Source organism: Palaemon carinicauda, chromosome 19, assembly GCF_036898095.1.
Source record: "Palaemon carinicauda isolate YSFRI2023 chromosome 19, ASM3689809v2, whole genome shotgun sequence".
Taxonomy (NCBI): Eukaryota; Metazoa; Arthropoda; class Malacostraca; order Decapoda; family Palaemonidae; genus Palaemon; species Palaemon carinicauda.
The window spans coordinates 72,332,087-72,339,860 of NC_090743.1; positions in this window are offsets into that span (position 1 = coordinate 72,332,087).

A 7,774-nucleotide genomic window follows, 5' to 3' on the forward strand; every position below is an offset into this window, starting at 1 on the left:
TGGCGGGTCCGGTCGAGGCAAAGCTCTGCCACAAAACATCAAATATCTCGAAAAGTAAAATTTACTTTACGGTCAGAGCTTAATTAAACAATACTGGAACCTTGTACTAAACTTTCCAGAAGGCGAGGCCGAAGGTAGCGACATGACGAAGATGCAGGTTGATAAAAAGAGCGTAGGGAAAATCCATCTAAGATAGGCAGCTACTAGCAGAAGGATGAGGATGGACGTGACGTCATTTAGCAATGGCGCCCGTTTGTTTACGTCTCGAGTACCAAAAGTAGCCACGAACGAGATTAGCTGTGGAACGGCTCCCAGCTATTCTCCGCCCCTACACACCGAAGTGTTAACTCTGTTTAGGGTGTAGATAGCTATGTGGCGCGTTAATACATGCGTCCCCTGTTGATATACTATGTCTTAAAAGGGAAACCTTTAGGATACTCGCTCCAGAAGTTAGAATTCTGTGATAACCTGTGGTTAAATTCTCTGGGAATATCTAGTAGTTATATACCCAAGGAAGCTACAAAAAAGGAACCTTCCATCAGGACGCCATGGCTTGAGCCCAAATATATATATATATATATATATATATATATATACGCATATATATATATATATATATATTATATATATATATATATATATATATATATTCATGCATATATGTATATATATATATATATATATATATATATATATATATATATATATATATATATATATATAATTTCTTTCTTGTCACGCTCAGCGGGGAGAGTGAGTAGTCATATGAGTAGTCATACCCTGATGAGAAGTGAGTACCCTGAGAAGTACAGTCTGAAAACACACTCGCCCACAAATTGCCGAACCAACAGGTCTTACCTTGGAAATGGGGAGGGGGTATTGTGGTTCAGTATATGAAATAATAAGATGTTATGACATTTGCCAAATGAAACCATAATGAAAATAACTTTTTCTCATAATGAGACAATTTTCTTCATCAGGACTTGAAAACACGCTAAATTTGAAAAGAATATTCTCTGGAATGATGTCAATTACCCTCATAATCCTGTCACGTATAAAAGAAACGCACACCACCGCCAGAAAGCTCTTTTCAGGGGAAGTAAATAAGCAGTCATTAGGAAGGACCATTCAACTCATATTTCAAACAAGTGGACGCGACTTGTCAAAAATGATGGTTAATACTTAGATAGATACAGTATTCACAGACACGCACACGCACATACACGCAGATTCGACCCTTCCCAACAACCGAGTAGTTATACGTCTGGTAATGCCGCTGAGCAAGACTGGAAATATATATATATATATATATATATATATATATATATATATATATATATATATATATATATTATATATATACCAATAATTACTTTTTACTACATAGGGGAGATGCTGCTAGAGATAGAAAATGAATTTTACTGTTCAATTTGATTTTTCTATATACACCTGATATGGTAATTCCAAGCAGGAAGATCAAGTTTGTAGTATTCTATAACCAAGAAGTCACTAAAAACGACAAATTCCTTAGGTTCTTGGAACAAATGATTACGCACCACTACTGTTTCAAGTTCTATATGGTATCGATTGACACTGATGGATTTCAATGACTTTATGATATACAAAATTCAAAATCAATTAAAAAAGTTACGACGATGGTAATACCGTAAAGGTCTTGTTGTGAATTATTTAACTCTGCCTCAATCATAATTTTTCAAAAGTTAAGATAAAGTTTGACAGGGGGTCAAACTTTATCTTAACTTTTGAAAAATTATGATCGAGGCAGAGTTAAATAATTCACAACAAGACCTTTACGGTATTACTATCGTCGTAACTTTTTTAATTGATTTTGAATTTTGTATATCATAAAGTCATTGAAATCCATCAGTGTCAATCGATACCATATAGAACTTGAAACAGTAGTGGTGCGTAATCAATTGCTCCATTGTACTTTTTAATTATCTCGTTAATAACAATGATCTGAAGTCTGCCAAACATCATCAGAGAAGATTAAAAAAGATATATATTTTTCTAAATTGCTAAGTGCATTCTAGAAAAAATAGCATAAAAGTCGACTAACATCCATTCCTTTTTTTCTATATTATTTTGGGTTGACTTTCAGAACGCTTCAAAAAACATTACATCATTGGGTTGACTCTAACAGCGTTTTAAAATGACTACATCATTAGGTTCCCATTCACAATGTTTTAAAATAGACTAAGTCATTGAGTTCACTTTTATAAAGTTTTAAAAAAGACAACGTCATTGGGCTCACTTTCACAGTGTTTTAAAAAGACTACGTCATTGGAGTCACTTTCAAAGCATTTTAAAAAGACTTCGTCATTGGGTTAACTTTCACTGAGTTTTAGAAAATAATGCAACATCGGGTTGGCTTTCAAAGTGTTTTAAAAAGACAATGACATTGTGTTCACTACAGTGTTTTATAAACGACGAGGTCACAGGGTTCACCTTCACAGCATCTCAAAACGCTCTATGTCATTGGGTTCACTTTCACAGCGTTTTAAAAAGACTACATCATTGGGTTTACTTGCAGAGCATTTTAAAAAGTACTAAGTCATTGGGTTGACTTTCAAAACATTTTAAAAAGACCACAACACTCGGTTTACTTTTAAAGCGTTTTAAAAAAGACTACTGTTCGTCATTGGGTTCGCTTTCACAGCGTTTTAAAAAAAGAAAACACCATTGGTTCCACTTTCACAGCATCTTAAAAAAGACTACGTCATTGGGTTCACTTTCAAATCATTTAAAAAAGACTAAGTCATTGGGTTCACTTTCACAGTGTTTTAAAAAGAGATTACGCCACTGAGTTCACTTTCCCAGCATTAAAAAATCTATATTATTAGGTTCCCTTTCACAGCATTTTACAAAGAGACTAGGTTACTAGGCCCACTTTCACAGCATTTGAAAAAAGACTACGTCATTGGGTCCACTTTCACAGCGTTTTCAAGAAGACTACGTCATTGGGTTCACTTTCACAGTGTTTTACATTAGACTATGTCATTGGGTTTACTTTCAAAGTGTTTTAAAACAGTCTACGGCATTGGGTCCACTTTCAAAGCATTTAAAAAAAAGACTACGTCATTGGGTCCACTCTCTCAGCGTTTTATAAAAGACAAGGTCATCAGTATTCTGTTTATTAAATTCTTGCAGAGAGCAAAGTTCCAAAGGAAGGGTAATTACTTGTGTATAGACACTGGGATGGTGTCAAGGGGTAGATGATTTCATAGATATTGGCCCTTATGATGAAACTTCGAAGATAATACTATTTACTATAAAAGAAATAATGGTGCAATTAAAATCTGCTGATAGCAGGAAATTATATTCTGGATTTTTGTCTTCCTGATGAAAGTTCCTTCCGGCAACTTCTACAGTATAATATTTCTGTGAGTGATATTACAAGAGAATTACCGTCAGGTATCACAGGGTTCCATCCCCCGGAAACGACTATCCGAAGATATCGTGTATAATCAGGGACGTATCCATAGATATCTGCACCCCAAACAGACCTTTCCCAGTCTAGTCCACTAAGGGGTAGGATAAGTAAGGAGCCGTTACACATCCTATCACCTTTCAGTGACCCAATACGGTCCCGCTTCTCATTCCTTCGATTGCAGCTAATGGCTACACTTCGGTTGATTTTGTGGGCGCTTTTTTCGCAGTTTTTTTTTTTTTTTGAAGAATTATAGTTTGGAATGGCTTCCTCTTCTTCGTCAAAGTTGAGTATTTACCTCTCTTTGCTTGTATTTATGTTAATTTTGGTTTCACTCCCTTTCGGGACTTATTTATTTTTAGCTTTTGGTTAGAGGAAGCCAAAGCACTTCCAGTCTAGCTAGCATGGCATTGGGCTTAGTCCCCGATGGCCTCTTATTTATCATGTTCACGTCAATTTTATGGGTAAGTTTCACGTTAGTAGTTTTTGTTTAGCATTACAATGCTAAGGACTCAATTTTATATATTTTTATTATGATTTATTATTTTAGTCTTTTGTGAGTTCGTATCAGTTTCGGCAAGTCGGGCCATTGTCCTACATACGCTCTCTAGTTGGTTTACGGTATTCCTTTCGAGTTCCCCTTTGCGAAGGGTAAGTACACTCTTTCCTGTCGGTGCACTGATAGTTGTAGGATGCCGTATTCTAACCCTTTTTTAAATTTTGAGATAATAATTATTTTGTTGATCCCCGTTACTGATATCTAACTTATATATATTGTGAGTATTTTCTTGAGTGAAGGCCTAGACCTTCGGGGTTTCTGTCCTATTAACCCGACAGCATTCTCCATTATAAAGAGAGTTGTCAGGCTGTCAGCAATGCTGGTACTTACGGCTTCGTTGTCTCCGACGGCATTCCTTTTCTGGGCCATGCTATAGCGATACGTTGCTATATTATCTATGTGGCTTATACTGCCACACTCTTTTGTACGATCGTCATTTCAGTTTGCTGCCATCGTTACCGACACTGTCGTAACTGGTGGCAGTTCTCGCCCAGTATTGGGTATAGATTTTCTGCCCCTGATTTAGGAATAGCCTTGGGAGGCGGTGATGACGTTACCTATCTGTGCCGTTATTATCGGCAAGGATATTATGTTATGAAGGCAGATGTTTTTATTATTAGTGACTGCCTTTTTATAGAGATATCTGTTGATGAGTACAAACCTCAAATTGGCATAAAGACCTTACTTCAACAACTTGTGAGGTATCTTTATGCTAGTCAGCTTTGGAGTTCTCTTTTGCGAAAGGTTCCCCTTAACTAGACTTTAGATTTAACTATTATAATTTGTTAATTATTTTCATCACTTTATTCAGATCTTTTGAAAACGTGGCTTGGATTGTGCATCTTACAGGGGGATTCTGTTATGATCCCCATTTTCAGTTTATGGTTTAAAGAATAGCTTTCTAATTTTACTTTTGGTTGCTCCATTTATCGATGCGTCGATAATTTTTGCAAGGTAGGTAAATCAGTTACCTTCCTTTTAGCCTGTTCCCTGCAGAAAGGGTAGACTATTTATTTTGATGTACATTTTGTTCCCTATTTTAACTGATCAATATATAAATGATAAAAGGGGACAAATTTAGTTGGCTTTACTTCCAATCTAATGACATTAAAGAGGTCTGGATATTGTGATCCTTTTTTCTCTTTCTGATCACGAAAATGGTAGATATACACGTTTTGGGAGGTATTCATGTGGTCATTATACCTACAGGACACATGCTAGATGCAGGAGGATGAAGGGTCCAATCTCTTATTGGGACCCTCAGGATTGTAGTGTGTGTAAGGATTTACATAATTCTGGATGGGTATCGGAGGATGATTCTGATGACGACCGAGTGTTTTTCCAGAGATCTCTTTGTTCCTGGGGCAGGGGTCTCAAAAAGAATGCTGAGCCAAAGGCTCCTTATCTCCCTTCTGTAGCTTGGAAGGATATTATACAGAATGAATAAATTTTTAATGTACTTGCCTACAGCGGCAGGAAGGATTCGTAAATATGGGATTTCAGTATTACCAAAATAAGAAAAATATACTTGGTACCGCTTACAGTCCTTCCTGCTGCCATAGTTATGATTGGCAAATTGTTGACTCCTCCTCTTTTTGTTGTTTACGAGGAAACTTCGAGACCGGTGAATGCACGAGAAGTCAGTACTAGCAGTCCAAGCAGTCTCAGCAGTCGAGGCAGTTCTGCCAGTCCGGTCAGTCTGGATGGTCCTTGGTAGGACCCACCACATACCCGTATGCCATTGAGCCCGTTTTCCATCGTCAGTGTGAGCCTGTCCTCCTGGAGGATGTCTTGGACGAGGCTCTGATAATTTTATTAAGAATCAAGGGTCCCTCAAGAGGCATTTGTTTAGTATTCCCTTGGTTCCATAATTTGGACGGCGTAATTGGTGGCCACCTGGATGTACTCTGCCTCCTACGACTGATTTGTTCATCATCGTCTCGACTTTGACTCACCTTAGTGGAGGATTTGTGGAGAAAAGTCACGTTCTCCTAAGCATTGACTTCAATCCCTTCTTGCTCGGATGGACTACGGTGAGTACCAAGTATTTTTCGGGCAAATACTGAATGGTAATTGTAGCAATCTTTTGAGCCTTTGTTGCTGCCTACTAAAGTCCTTCCTACCTGCCATCGGTAGAGTACGGATATTCACGAATGTTTAATAGTTATAGAGGATTTCTCTTGTCCTTACAGTGGTTTCGCAACTCTACTGAAGGTTGTTCATGGGTTTATTGTACATAGTGGTAAGCTACTATTCGTTATTTCTGGATAAGTCAATATAAAATTGTAAGAATCTCCTTTAATGCAAACTTACACGGACATTGTATTATTTCAGGATAGGATTATCCAGCCTTGATATGGTTGTCATACTTGGTTTTTCTTGTCTTGTCCTACTTACAGTAAGGTAACGGTTTGCATATTCCTATGTATAAGTGCTTCTTACAAAATTATTCTTACCTATATAATTTAAAGTTAATTCTTAGGCTTTACCACTAACGTGCAATTTCTGTATTTCCCATCCAGGTATGGAGGAGAAGCTTATTTTTGAAGAGGAAGAGCCCTGTGTCATGCACTTGACACATTTGCAATAAATAATAGATTTAAATATTTCAAAGGTGTATGAATTGACTTCCCTTCACTATTTTAAGTACCTTATAAGGTGAATTTACAGTTTTTCAGATTAAATATTCTTTTTCCGAGGTATTGAGGTATGCCCCACCTAGACCTCTACCTACTGTTCGGATTCACGTAGATTCTTTATCTCCAGGTGGGGAATCGGCTCTCCTGTCGGCAGTAGATTCGGAGGAACCCCTCCCTGATGTGGATGATTCTTTCCAGAATTGGACGAGGTTAGCATGGCTTTCGTGAGAGACTCAGTGTGTTCCGTTGTTTCACCGGCCATTACTAAGGCGGCTCCTCTATCACCTGTTACGATGACACCCTTTTTTTCAGGTACGCCTCCCATTCCTGTCCCTCCTCCATCCTCATTCAAGCCGGGCGAACCAGCACTTCCTAAATTTGCATCTAATTTGGAAGACAGGTCCCTGTTAGCAAGCTTGAAGGTTTTCTTGGAAGGGAACCAAAATTATCAACGACGAATGTTTAAAGCCTTACGGGAGGAGATTCAGGCTTGAAACCTCAAGAGGATTCTTCTAAGGCTAAGGTTTTACCTTCTCAGTTTCCCCCTAGAGGGGCTAGGCTCTAGACCGGTTGCTGATCTGGAGTTCTATCCAGATATAGAGGCCTACCGCTTTTGCTACGTTAGGTTAGCTGAAGGTGTTCCGTTAAGAGACGACAGTATCCCTAAAGAAATGATCCTTCTAGATCACACTAGAGTGCATCACCTGGCAGTAAAGGAAATGAAGACAGCAGGGTGTATTAATACACAATTAGGCACTTTTGGTAAAAGGTTGGCTACTTTTATAGCACCTGACACAATGGTTTTTCCTTTTGCTTCGAAAGCCTTTTTAGTGTAGAAAAGGCCGTCAAAGAGGATAAGTCTCTTCCGGTCTTGGAAGAATGTAAACCTGTGTCCCTCGTTCTGCCCCAAGATGCTGAACAATGGTTGGATATCCAGTTTACTTTTGCTGAAGGGAAATTAGACAAGGATATAGCCAGCCGGCAGTTTAATGAAAAACTGCCGAGAATTCCGGACCACCTACTTAAGGTGGATTTGGAGGCTAGGGAGAGACTATCAGCTTTGATATCTCTGCAATGCTTTGTAGAGATGATGATTGGTAATTTCATTGATGCCCCTGTCTTTTC